The following is a 14,512-nucleotide window of genomic DNA, read 5'->3' on the forward strand; positions in this document are numbered from 1 at the left end:
AACAATTTAAAGAAAGAGGAGTGGACGGCCCCCAGTAGACTGCATTGTAAAAGCGAACCTCTTACGCGCAGGCTGCAAAATAAGCCTGTCGCCCTATACCAAACACTAAACCCAACAAACCTGATTTTAACAAACTTTGATTTTGACCTCCTCCCGGCCATCGGCTCTCCAAGTCGGGTGACCCGCCCTCCTATAACCTGGGGAAGGGGGTGTTTCTTAGTCCCTCTTCCTACAGACTTCCTCGTGGATTCCTGGACCATGACAGGCCAGCCCATGGAATGGCGCCATAGGAGGAAATCAATTCTCCCATCCCGGAGATGGAAATCTAATTCTGGAGGATCTCCGCCAGCTGCTCTCGACGGGAACGCCAGCGCACCGGACGCCAGACGGTCCAAAGATCCGGGATGACCTGGGGAATGTCAAAGCAATCACCAGCCAAGCTCAAGAGCTGCTGCGCCAGCAAGGCCACCCCGGAGACGCCTTCGAGAACCCTCTGTGTCCGTACCTCTCTCTTTGCGTAATCATCACTGCCAACTCGGGACGCCACCATCCTTTGCCTGCTCTGTTGCCTCCTGCCGTGGTGGCAGTCGGGCCACCCCCCTGACGCAGATTTGACCAGACCAACATCTGGGAGCAATTTGCTGCCGCTGCCAACGCTTCGCCCTTCTGCCTGGGCCAGTACCTAGGAGTCGTGGGAGAGCCTGGGCTAAGCTCCTGCCTGCCTCCCCGCTTGCAAAGCTTCTCCCTGGAGACTTCCTAGCGTGAGTCTGGCTTAAGCCCCTCTTTATGAATGCTTCCATCCATCAAGTACTCTTATGAGCGCTGACTGGGGACCCGTCAGCCCAAAACCCTCCCCGCCGGGCGCCTTCCTTGTCACCAAGACTGTCGCTAATCACAAGTCCAACATCTTGCATGCTCGCATCTCCGGGCGCCTGACGAGACGAGGGAACCCACTCCGGGCCCATTCACCGGTTCGGCCAACTGGAACTGCACGCCCAAGCGACAGAGGGACACATCTCCTTCTGCAGTAATCGGGAACATCTTGCTCCCCGAAGGGTTGGTTCTGGACTTGCGGGGAGAGAACTTTTCAACTACATCCCTGCTCGGCTCTCTCTGCCGGGACTTTCTGTTGCCTTTAGTCGCCTCACCATCGCCCCTGCCCCTCAGGCTCCACCTCCAGGAGCCCGGGCGCCGCCGCCGCCTCCACTCTGCCCCTCGACCCCTCTTGCCGGAGCCGATGCGCGTTAGCCCTCTCCGAAGCGGGAGTGCCTCGCCTCCCTCGCGACTCTCCCTGCGGGAGTCCCCGGACTCGCTCTCTTACAACGCTTAAGACCACATTGGCCGGGCTGGCCTGTGCCCTTGCGAAGTCCACTCAACCTTCTACCTCCACATTGCCTCTGGATGCTCTGGCCTCCTGAGCAGCAGGAACTTCGCTGCCGCTTAATTCTTTAGATAATCGTGTGTCCGCTATTGATTATTTGTTGTTATTGCATCACCAAGGTTGTGAGAATGTACATAATATGTGTTGTTTTAATCTTTCTGATAATTCCCATTTGATTCATATGAAAGTGCGTGAACTGCAAGATGTTGTATCTAATCTGAAGTATGACGTTTACTACCCCACTGGTGGTCAGCCCTCTGAGCTGGCTACCGGGGATGGTTGAGTGCTATTGTACAGCTCTGCATTGGCTTGATTGTGTGCCTCATTGTCGGATCTTGTTTCATTCAATGTATATCTAATATTGCCTATAACATGTGTAAGAAACCCCTTGACTTTTCCCTTTACATCGCAGTTCACAATAAGTCCTAATGTTGCACAAGCAACTCGGCCAGCTTGGGCTAAACGGGCGGAGGAGACGAAGGCCCCCCTAAATCGCCTCTAACATTTCGCCTCCCTTCTAAATGTAAAAAAAAAGGGAGGGAGATGTAGGGATGCAACTGCTGACCCAGCAGCAGTCAGTAGAGCGCCGGGCACACCGGCGCGCTCTTGCGGCCTTCTTGGTCGCGACCGCCCCCCCACCCTCATCCCCCCGATGAGGTCTCAGGTCATGAACTACATGGCTGCCAACCACCGGGTGTCCTGACAAAGGGACAATGGCTCTTGGCTCCCCAGGTGAGAGATTAGGCCCAGACGCCGATGTCTCCTCTCCTCAAGACGTAGTGGTGCCAGGTGAGATCATGCATCACATGATGATCTCTCAGTCCCCCTCGCTTTCTCCGCTCTCCCGGAATTCCCTGCTCCGCTCTTCTACACTGCGCTTAGAATCATAATAAAAGGTGCCAGGAACCAGCATACGGGAGAGTCGCCTGGAACATGGAAACCCGCGCTCCCGTTGCTGGCGCTCTCCACCAGATGAAATCACCGCATCTCGTCTCGTTCTTACGCTGACCTCGCGGCACGACTACAGTTATTGCCAGAGGTTGCCATGAGTCAGATGTGACTTGAAATCACATATGATGGCAGAAATTCAATCCTTACTCTCCTCCCCATTTTCACAGCAAGGTGGCCACTTGCCAGCCACCTCACCAGAATGAAATGCTGCCACCTGCCTGCTTCTAATGTGGCTCTCCCACCTACTTGTCTCGTTCACACAGAGGGTGGTTGTGACTCCTTCCTCACTTGCAGTGGCATACTGCCCATAGGGACATGGGTTAACCTATGTCCCTGGGCACACGCCTCTTGGTCATGTGGGAGGGGGGCGCCGGGCACAAGCCAGGTCCCCACACCAGGCCTCTCCTGCAGTGTGGCAACCCAGCCGGCACCTGGCAGCCCCCCTGGGCCAGGACACTGTTCGCAGCACCCAAGGCCAGGCCTAATCACATGACCAGGAGGCCTCTCTCTCGCTGGGGGAACACACCAGCATCCAAGGCCGAGCCCAGCTGTGGGGCTGGGAGACCTCTCCCCCACCAGGTATTTGCTGTGGTACCCTGCTCCCCCGCAACCCTGCAGACTGGTTTCTGCCCTCCCCAGGGCCTGCAAGGAGGCAGGGGGACTCAGACAGGTGCCGTGGCAACAGGCCAGCCGAGGGGCTGGTCTGCCGCTGCGGTGCTCGTCCAAACCACCCCTGAGTCACGCCTCCAGGCACGGGGGCACAGAGGGGGTGTTGGGGCACCCAAAGGAGGTGTTGTTTCCAGGTTCCACTTCCCCCAAATACACCTCTGCTCACCTGTCCACCTACAGCTTTGCTGTCTCCATGACAGAAGCAGGCAGCAGGAGCTTTTGCTTCTTCTCCCACATGTCTCCAGTGCTGCCACTGCCATAATGGCCAAGAAGATAGAGTGGGCAGTAGATTCCACACTTGTATACTCCTGACAGATGATCATCCAGCCTCTGTTAAAAAACCTCCCAAGAAGGAAACTCCACCACATTCCAAGACAGTGTATTCCATTGTCAAATAGCCCTTACTGTCAGGAAGTTCTTCCTGAAATTTAGGTAGAATTTCTTTCCCTGCACCTTGAATTCATTACTCCTTGTCTTAGTCTCTGAAGCTTGCTTCCTCTTCGGGGATGGGGCAGTATAGAAATCTAAGAAATAAATAAATAAACATGATATCCCTTCAAATATTTAAACATGGCTATCTGTCAAGCCCCAGATCTGAGTGATTTCAATCAAAAGCCTTTATGACAGCATGGCCTTAGAAGAAGCCAGTTCTAAAGACTGTCTTCTCAAACATCCCTGTTATGCCCACCAAGGTGCTCCCTTCCCTTCATCTCCCAGGCCAAGTTGCTAACGCCCTTTTGAAGGCCGCTGTTTCCTTATCTACTACAGTCAGTAGCGTACATAAACAAAATTGCGCCCAGAGCAAGAACTAAAACAGCGCCCCCTGGGTTCCCCCAAATTTGCTCCCTGCCCCCAAATTGTGCCCCCTCTCCTTGCTCCCAGCCTCTCCTGTGGCGCGGCGCCCGGCAGCTCCCTCTGCGCCAGGGCTGCGCTCGCCGGCTTTGGGCCTGCCAGGCTCCACACTGCAGGAGAGGCCGGGCATGTCCCGGCACAGAGGGAACTTCCAGGTACCAGCCATGGCCTGGGCATGGAGGGAGTTGCCAGGTGCCACATTGCAGGAGAGGCTGGGAGGGTGCAAGTTTCCAGCTGGCACCTGGCACCCCCCCCACATAACTAGATGGAATGCACCTAGGGACATTTGACCCCACATGTCCCTCTGACAGGAACACATCTGCCTATAGTCCAGTTCAATTCCGAGTCCACAAACCTTTTTGATAGGTAAGTACAGGGGTGCAGTTGCCCATCCCTTCCTTCTGGAGGAGGGGAGCCCCCATCACCAGATCTGAGGCGTCGACATGCACAACTAATGGTTTGGATGGGTCAGCATGTTCCAGGACTGGTTCTGAGTTGAATGTGGTTTTCAACCTATCAAAAACTCCTTGACATTCCTCAGTCCAAGGCAAGGGGGCTCCCGGCTTGAACACTTTTGATGCCCTGTCTTTCATATGTATCAAATTGGTGATGGGGAGGGCAATGTGAGCAAAGTCGCTAATAACATCTTCGTAAAAGTGGGCAAATCCCAGAAGTTGCTTTTGGGTGCTTGGGTGCACTGGCCATTGCAGGACATCCCGGACCTTGCTGGGGTCCATCTCCACCCCACCTTCGAAATGCGGTAGCCTAGAAAATCCAGTTGTGGTTTGTGGCACTCGCACTTTTTGAGTTTGACAAACAGTTCATTTTTTAACAGGCATTGGAGCATCTCCCGGTCTAGGGAGATGTGCTCCTCCAATGTCTTTGTGTAAATCAGGACATCGTCCAAATACACCACCACCCCTTTGAACAACAGGTCATGCATTACTTCATTAATCAAGTTCATAAAAACACTGGGAGCTCCACTGAGCCCAAAGGGTACTTGGTACTCAAACTGACCAAAACGGGTGTTAAATGCTGTGAGGTTTCCCTGGGCTCTGGCGATGCGCATGCTGTAGTATGCTTTGCGTAAGTTCAGTTTGGTGAATATCCATCCCTGTCTCAGGCATCCCAATAGGTCAGGGGCAATACATCAAAGGCAATGGGTATGTATTGTACATCGAGACCACATTGAGGTAGTCTGTGCATAAGTGGAGGGAGCCATCCATTTTCTTACAAAAGATCACAGGGGCTGCGTGGGAACAGGAAGTGGGTCTGATGAAGCCTTGAGCCAGGTCTTTGTTAAAGAATTTGCATTGGATATCCATCTTTTTGGGGTTCATGGCATACAAGCACCCCTTTGGTAGCTTTGCCCCTGGCACTTGCTCAATCTTACAGTCAGTCTTGAGATGGGGCAGCAGCTTGTTGTATTCCCCCTCCTCAAACACTTTGCCCAAGTCCCAATGGGGGCGGGGAATACTCACCACCTCCCAGTCGCTTTTGATACAGCCAAGGCTTGAATCGTCCCCCCTCACAGCCTTTTTCCCAGGCAACACCGGATCCTGCTTTATGTGCTAATACCTGACTCTGTGATTTCAATCAAAAGCCTTTATTGACAGATGCCAGCATGGCCTTAAAAGAAGACTTACTTCTCAAACACCCCTTTTATGCCTACCAAGGTGCCACCTTCCCTTCATCCCCCAGAGATATCAAAGCAAGGCTTTACAGAACAGGAATATGAAAGCCTTTAGTTCTCAAGACCATAGGAGGGGCTATCAGCCCAACTGGCCCTTGGCACAATCTACATTACAAAGCACAAAGGCAGCTAGAGACCGAAAGTAGAGAAAACCTATTACCATGACAGAAACCAGGACCCCGTTTGATGTCAGGTGTGCTGCCTGACACTATCATGTCACCCCTTGACCTTCTCTTCTCCAGACTAAACACGCCTAGCTCCCTAAACCACTCCTTATAGGTCATGGAATCCAGACCATTTACCATTTTGGTTGCCCTCCTCTGGATCTGTTGCAGCTTTTCAATATCCTTCTTGAATTGTGGTGCCCAGAACTGGACACAGTATTCCAGGTGAGGTCTGACCAATCTAGAATATAGAGTGGTATTATTACATCTTGCAAACTAGACACTACACGGCTATCGATACAGCCCAGAATTGCATTGGCTTTCTTGGCTGCTGCATCACACTACTTACTCATGTTCAGTTTGTGATCTACTAAGATTCCCAGATCCCTTTTATATGTACTGTTGTCAAGCAGGTGTCACCCATCTTATATCTGTGCATTTCATTTTTTTCTGCCTGAGTGTAGTATCTTACATTTATCTCAGTTGAATTTCAATTTGTTAGTTTTGGCTCAGCTCTCTAATCTGTCCAGGTCATTTTAAATTTTGATCCTATCCTATGGATATTAGCTACCCCTCTAATATGGTGTTATCTGCAAATTTGCTTAGCATGCCCTCTATTCTGTCATCCAAGTCACTGATAAAAATATTGAATAGCACTGAGCTCAGGACAGAATCCTGCAGCACCCCGCTGTTCCTGTTGCCCTGTTGCCTCTGGTGTCACACCCTTACCAGCTGATGGAGTGCAGGCAGTGCATTCCATTGTTTCTCCCCATGCCCTCCTTCTCCTTGTGTATCCACCTGCATTGGAAGAACAGTTGTCTGAGTTTGTGCAGCCAGCTGTTCTCTGTTTTAGATTTTTTAAAGGATTTTCCTGCAAAACCTTGGTGTCCTCCCAGATCTCCCAGAATTACAATTGATCTGTAGACTTCATAAATCACTTTTTAATTATTTAGTTATTTATTTCAAACATTTATTCCCCTTTGGAAGATAGACTGCATGGCATTACAGCTTACCAAATTCCCTCCCCTTCCTAAAACCCACTCTCCCAATCTCTAGGTATTTCTGAATTCAGAGTTGGCAACCCTACCTCTACAACCCAGGTCTTTAGAACTGCATGCTTTGTGTCTACATGGCCTCAATTAGCAGATTTATTTATTATTACATCATACTTATAACCCGCCCTCCCCTGAAGGGCTCAGGGAAGCATACAACAACAGAATAAAACAACATCGATATATAAAAACAATTCACTAAAACAGTTCCAATAACTTAGATAAAAATCAGATGACAACGAAACCCACCCCCCTTCCCTCTGCACCCATGCATGGTTGAGGCAATAGTTGGGATACTTATGACCTCTTTAGCTAACCAAGTGGGAAGGCTCGATTAAACAAGGCTGTTTTGCAGGCCCTGCGAAATTCTTGTAGATCCCACAAGGCCCTAACCTCCTTAGGCAGCCCATTCCTCCAAACAGGGGCCAAGGCCATGAAAGCTAAGTGCCTTGTGGAGGCCAGTTGGATGTTCTTGTGGCCGGGGACCTCTAGCAGATACTTCTCCGAGGAGTAGAGAGCCCTAGGGGGGCAATATGGAGAGATGCAGCCCCTCAGATATGCAGGTCCAAGACCACTCACGGCCTTAAAGGCTAAAACCAAAACCTTGAACATGAGCCGGAACTCGATTGGCAGCCAGTGAAGAGGGTACAGGACTAGTGTAATCTGGTCCTGGATGGATGCTCCAGTAAGGAGCCTAGCTGCTGCAAGCTGAACAAGTTTAAGTTTCTGGATCACAGTCAAAGGCAGGTCAACGTAGAGCGAGTTACAGTAATCCAGTCTGGAGGTGACCGTTGCATGGATCACTGTGGCTAGATGAGAGCGGGAAAGGTATATGGCCAGTTGCTGTGCCTGATGCAGATGGTAGAAAGTCACTTGGGCCATCTGGGTAACCTGGGCCTCCAGTGATAACGCCGGGTCCAGGATCACTCCCAAACTATGGATAGTCAATGCTAGATACAAGACCTTGCCGTCCAGTGTAGGCAGGCAAAAGTCCACTGGTCTCTCCCTTCAGCCCAACCACAGGACTTCCATCTTTGCTGGATTCAGCTTCAGCCAACTCGCTCTCAACCAACCAGCGACAACCTCTAAACAACACTGGAGAGCTCCAGGGGCCAAAGACGGGTGACCCTCCATCATGAACACAAGCTGGGTATCATCAGCATATTAGTGGCACCACAGCCAGAAACTACAGACCATCCCAGACCATCCCTGCCAGGGGGTGCATGTAGATGTTGAAAAGCATTGCAGAGAGGATCGCCCCTTGCGGCATCCCACAATTTATGGGATAACGCCTGGAGTTCTCTCCCCCTGATGTCACCTGCAGTCCCCGGTCTCAGAGAAAGGAGGTCAGCCAACACAAGGCCAACTCCCGCACTCCAATATTGGCAAACCAGTGGACCAAAAGGTTGTGATCTACCACATCAAACACTGCGGTGAGATGAAACAACACCAGCAGCACTGAACCGCCTCTGTCCAGGTGAAGCCAGAGTTCGTCCACAATAGCAACCAGCACCGTCTCGGTTCCATGGCCAGCATAGAGATATTGACAAAATGCATGAAATCCTGTGAGTTGTTAAAAAGACAGAGCTTATGTCTAAAAACAATTTAACAACCTATAAGGCTAAGAGAAACAGGATGTAACTCGAAGAGAAAGGATGAAGGGAAGAGTTAAGAAATTCAGACTTGAATAAGGACAGATCTTGACCGTAATTTAAACTGATTTATAAAATTCCAGCCTCCACACAGATGCCCTGCAGTGTGGGAGTGATTTTGGCATGTTCCAAACCTCTAATGCATAGAAAACTACACATTAATTATGTGAGTCATTATTTATTTATTCAAAACTTGTGTGTGCTGGCAAGAATGGCACTGGACAGCTCATCCAGAGAGTGTCTTATCTTTGCCCCCTTCCCCATAGTGGCTGCAGGTACAGTATGAAGACAGATGTTCCAACTGCAGCACCCCAAAGTCCCCCCTTTAACCTTGATCAAAAAAGGTTTATTTTTGATTTGGTTTAAAGGGAAAAGCCCCATATAGCCCACAAGTCATGTGGCTGTCCCTTTGAATTTGGAGGTGTTCTGCCCTCCATGTGGGAGAAAATTCTTCTGTGGAAGCAGGCTAAGTGCCTTACAATAAGCATAACCCAGCAACACATATGTATGGCTTAAAAACTGGTTAACAAGCTAAGAATAGTAAACAAAGAAAAATGTCCTATTAAGTAAGCATGACTGATTAAGTAATAATATCAGGTGGAGGCCACCATAATTTTCATTTAAAAAAACATACCAGTAGTTTGAAAGGAATATTATATACAACTCAAACTTATATTTTATTTGGTTGAACCTTGCCTTTTTCAAACCATGGGAAATCTGACTTTAGTCTATTAGCTACTGTGGTGTATTTTTCTTTTGACTCTTTTCTAGGTACTGTACAGAATCCTCTGTGTCCAATAGAGTAACACAGCCAGATGTGAAAAGAAGGGTGGTATTAAAGGCTGATGGGTGACCCCTGGAGAGCTAAGCTAGGAGTTACCTAACAGCAGTGCCAGTCATCATCCTTCCCAATTTGTGATGTAATGGCCCAGGTACTTAGATAGCCTTGAAGGAGCTCTAGTATCAGAGGTGGGATCCAGCAGATTCTCACAGGTTCCCGAGAGTAGGTTACTAATTATTTGTGTGTGCCAAGAGGGGGTTACTAATTGGTGATTTTGCCACATGATTTTTGCCTTAGTTACACCCCTCCTCCGCTCCTCAGCAGTAGCGCGCAGAACTTGAAGCAGTCTAGCAGGAGGTGCACCGGTGTGCGTGGCAGCCTCCACCTGCGTGCATTCGTTTCCCGCCCAAGGACCGGCGCAGCAGCTGCGTCCTTGCCACAGCCCCGCCCAGCAATGCCCTGCCCCTGGAATGCCTGGCCATGCCCCCATCATGCCCCACCCAGCCCCATTGGCGCTACGCCACTGTTTGAATCCCACCACCATGGAAACCTGTTACTACAATTTTTGGATCCCACCACTGTACAGTATTATTTCAACAGTAGAGTCCCAATAGAAAGCTTGCTGCTCTCCTTTATGAAGCCAGGTCCTTGTTGATCTGAGGCTCTTACCTCATACACCGACCAACCCCAAGTACAGGAAAATCCTGTGATGCTATACTTTTACTGAACATATTCCCACCTTTTGGATATGCTAAGGAAAATTCTAATCTTGCTTCTTGCCTCCTCTTAAAGGTTTGTAGTTTTGGTTCTCTGAAGATAACTGTGTGCCATGGGTTACATCTGAACTTGTGCCTTATTGGGAAGCTCTCTACCTGTCCAGCACTTTCACCAGACACTACAATCCTTATCTACTTTATGTGTGCAGCAATAATCATCAACTATGATGGTGCCAGATGCTTCAGATATGACTTAGATATTTGGGCACTTCTGGGATTGGTGCCATAGTTGGAGTTTACTGCACAGAAAAGTGGCTAACACACTGATTAAAAGGGTGAAACGATAAAAAGTAAATGTTTATTAGTTAGGAAGGAGGGAAAGATGGCAAGCTGATATCTTGCTAACTAGGAAGAGTCTCTGCAACTGCCTTCCAAAAAGAAGCAGGATATTAGATCTGAAACTATCAGTCTGAGGACTGACAAGAGGTGACACAAAAGGATGGAGAGGATACTAACTGTACAGCCCTCTCTGGCTGGCCACTTGCCTGTTCCCTGCTGGGTCTTCATCTCAGTTTCTTTGCATATTAGACATTGCTACATCCAACACTCCTTCTCAACGCCTAGTGTGCAAAGTCCACAAGATTCATGTTCTTACATAGATTTTCAAACTTCTCTCCAGGTAAGGGCTTCGTGAACGCATCTGCAACTATTTCTTCTTCAGGACAGTACTGCAAGTCAACAAGTCCATCTTCATGTAGGTTTCTCACAAGATGTTTCACATCCATATGGTTGGCTCAAATGCTGAATTATTTCATCACAGTTCTCTTTGCTTTCAGAGCATAGGATCAGATCATCCACATAAGTCAGAAGGTGAGTCCATCTATTGTCTCTGTATCTTGAGTACAGGCAAGGTTTTGCTTTGTCTTGTTCAAATCCTTCCTTGGTAAGCACTGATGAAGTTTTTGGTTTCAATGATGGGCTGCCTGTTTTAATCCAGAAATGCTCTTCTTTAGTTTGCCCTTTTGTTGTTCAAATCCTGGTGGTTATAATCCCTGCGATAGTCGAATGGCTGAAATCAATGAATATTGAGGCAGATGCATCTTATTTTGAAAGAGCCCATAGAGTATTCAGAAAAATGGGCAATAGACCAGCTGACATATTGATAAGATGTGATTCTGAATCTCGAAAAGAGAACATAATACAACAATTAAGAGCGATTCCTGAGCTGAAATATGAAGAAAAAGCAGTGATAGTCAGGAATGACCTATCTCCTGAAACTCTGGAAATTAAGAAATCATTAATACCATATGCCAATGAAATGTTTAAAGTTGGAAAAGAAGTAAAATGGATCCAACCTATAGCTTTCCTGCATTATGATCAAGACCAGAAGTTTATTGCAAAAACACCACGGCAAGCTGAAAAACTTTTATTAAAACTTGGTGTTCCACTGCCTAATAATGCAATCCAAGATGACAGCTCATCTTCAGAGGATGACTCTCCAATGGAAGGAACTGCTGAAGAAAACCTAAGAAGGTCCAAACGTCCACGGAAACAGAAATAGAGAAAAGGCTCTTTTCTGGCATGCAACTATTAAATGTTCTAACTAATTTTTCCCTCTGTATATTAACACTGTAAAACTAATACTTTTGACTTAAAATATTAACAGAGCCGAATAAGTAGACTTAGTGTGTGAATGTTTATTAACAGCTAAACCATAACACCAGCTGGTATTTTGACTTCTACAGGTTTTGCATGAAAGCACAGAACCGAAACGATAAGATGAGCCAGGAATATACAACATTATGTGAATGACAAAAGAAATATGGTGATATGAAGTAATTGTAACTTAACTTTAAAGGAAAAAATATATATCTGGGTATAATATAGCATACTTATTAAAATTAAAAGCTGGGGAGATGGGGAAGCGGCCGTAGAAGACACGAACCTCCAACATGGGAAGAGAAGCGATTCTCTTATTTACCGGATGGAGAAGGGGGGAAGGGAGGTGGAAAAAGGGAAATGGGACAGGGAATGAACTGAAAAATAAAATAAAGATGCAAGCAGGAGAAAAGGGATTACATGGAAAAAATATGATGGGAAATAAAATGAAAATAATTTCAATGAATGTTAATGGGTTAAATTCAGGCTTCAAGAGATATAAAGTAGCTAGATTTATAAAGAATGAACAACCAGATTTGATCTGTCTTCAAGAAACACACAAAAAAAGGGCGGATAGAAATGTTTTGATAAACATTCCAGGCTGGAAGGTTGTTGGGGAAGCACGAGCCACAGTAAAAAAGAATGGGGTAACTATTTTAGTAAAAGAATCTTTTGACTTCAAGTTACAAGAAATGACCACTGACACAGAGGGGAGAATGATGGTAATAAAAGCGAAGATTCAAGGTAATCAGGTAACATTGATGAATGTATATACACCTAATAGGAAACAGAAAAAATATTTAGAAAAACAATTTAAAAAACTTCAGAGGATTTTTTGTGGAGACACATTGATAATGGGAGATTGCAACATGGACCTTAGAGAACATGAGATGCTGAAAAAATGGAATATAGTAGAAGGTTATAAGGAATTGAATAAATCATGCCAGCCAACTTATTTCTCTAACAGACATAAAAAATACACATATATAGATTATGTAATGTTAAAGAACATGAACAACCTACAGCTTATAGACATAGAAACACATAAAGAATGGATTTCAGATCACACACCGCTGGTGGCTAGATTCAGAGTGGCAGGTGAAGAAAAACAATATAAATGGAGCTGAAATAATATGATTTGGAAGGGGGGGGAAGAAAAAAAAGAGCTATTAGATAAGATAAAACTCTATTTTTTAGAAAATAAACACTCAGTAACAGAAAATATTCTCTGGGATGCCTCGAAGGCTGTAGTAAGAGGTTATTGCCTGGCTAGAGCGGCTAGATGGAAAAAGGAAATAAACAAAGAAAGAACAAAAATAGTAGAAGAGTTAAAACAAAATAGATTTAAGCTCCATGCTAAATATGATGTAAGAATAAAGAATGAAATAAGACAATTACAAAATAAGCTAGACGAAATAGAGAAGATGGAACTATGGAAAAAAGAGATATGGGTAAAAAATCAGTTTCAAAGGAATAATATACACTCAGTTAGAAGGTTAGCAAATTATTTGAAGAAAAGAAAGGAGAAACAAAAGGTTAGAAAGTTAAAAGATGATAGGAATCAAATAATAACAGAAAATAAATTAATTAGAAAAAAGTTTGAGGAGTTTTATCAAAAATTATTTGATTATGAAAGAAATATACAATTTGAGGAAAAAATGAATAAAATAATTTCTCAAGAAGACAGGAGAGCTATAGAAGATACTATACCACAAGAGGAAATATTAAAGGTTATTAGAGAATTAAAAAACAATAAATCCCCCGGAACAGATGGGTTTACAGCGGAATACTACAAAGAAATGGCGGAAATTTTAGTTCCAGAACTTCAACATTTGTTTAACACGATAATAGCAGGTCAGAGGGCCCCAGATACATGGAGGGAGACGGAGATAGTGACAATCCTGAAGCCAGGGAAAAACGCAACTCTTGTAGAATCTTATAGGCCAATAAGTTTATTAAATCAAGACTATAAGATATTTGCAAAAATATTATCAAATAGAATCAGAAATATACTTCCAAAAATAATAGAGCAAGACCAATATGGGTTTGTAAAAGGAAGAGATATACGTCATCCAATAAGAAACGTATTAAATGTGTTAGAGCATGGAAAGAAACATAAATATGCTATGATAAAATTAGACGTATATAAAGCATTTGATACAGTAAGTCATGAGTTTCTTTTCCAAACATTACATAATTATGGGTTTGGAGAAAGATTTATAGAAGTATTAAAAGAAGTATATAGAAACGCTAATGCTAAGATAAGAGTAAATGAAGGACTATCAGGAATAGTAAATATTAGAAGAGGAGTAAAACAGGGCTGCCCGCTGTCTCCGTCTCTGTTTGTAATGGCAATGGAGTTCCTAGCTAATAGAATTAGAAATAAAGGAAGAATAAAAGGATATAAAATAAATAAGGAAGAAATTAGAATAAACATGTTTGCAGATGATGTATTATTGATAACAACTAATCCTGAGGATACAATGAAAGAGTTAAAAATAATTTTGGAAGATTTCAAGAAATATTCAGGGTTAACAGTAAACATGGATAAAACAGAAATATTAGGAGTATATTTCTATATTAGGAATATAGAAAAGAAACAGTTTAATAAAGAGATATTAAAGAAGAAAATTAAATATTTAGGAATTATAATTTCTACCAGAAAAGATAGGATGTATAAATATAATTATGAAAATAGATGAAAAAAATACAAAATCAGATAAAAAGTTGGGAAGCTAAAAACCTATCTATAACGGGGAAAGTAAAAGCAGTAAAGATGTGTTTGCTACTCAAAATCTCTTATTTAATTAGAACACTACCAATGGAAATTAACAAAAAACAATTTGAGGAGTGGGATAGGAAAATAAAAGCATGGATATTTAATAAAAAATGCTAGAGTGATGAATAAAATAGTATATATTTTAGAATAAAATTTAGAATAA

This window comes from Sphaerodactylus townsendi, linkage group LG07, assembly GCF_021028975.2.
Source record: "Sphaerodactylus townsendi isolate TG3544 linkage group LG07, MPM_Stown_v2.3, whole genome shotgun sequence".
NCBI lineage: Eukaryota > Metazoa > Chordata > Lepidosauria > Squamata > Sphaerodactylidae > Sphaerodactylus > Sphaerodactylus townsendi.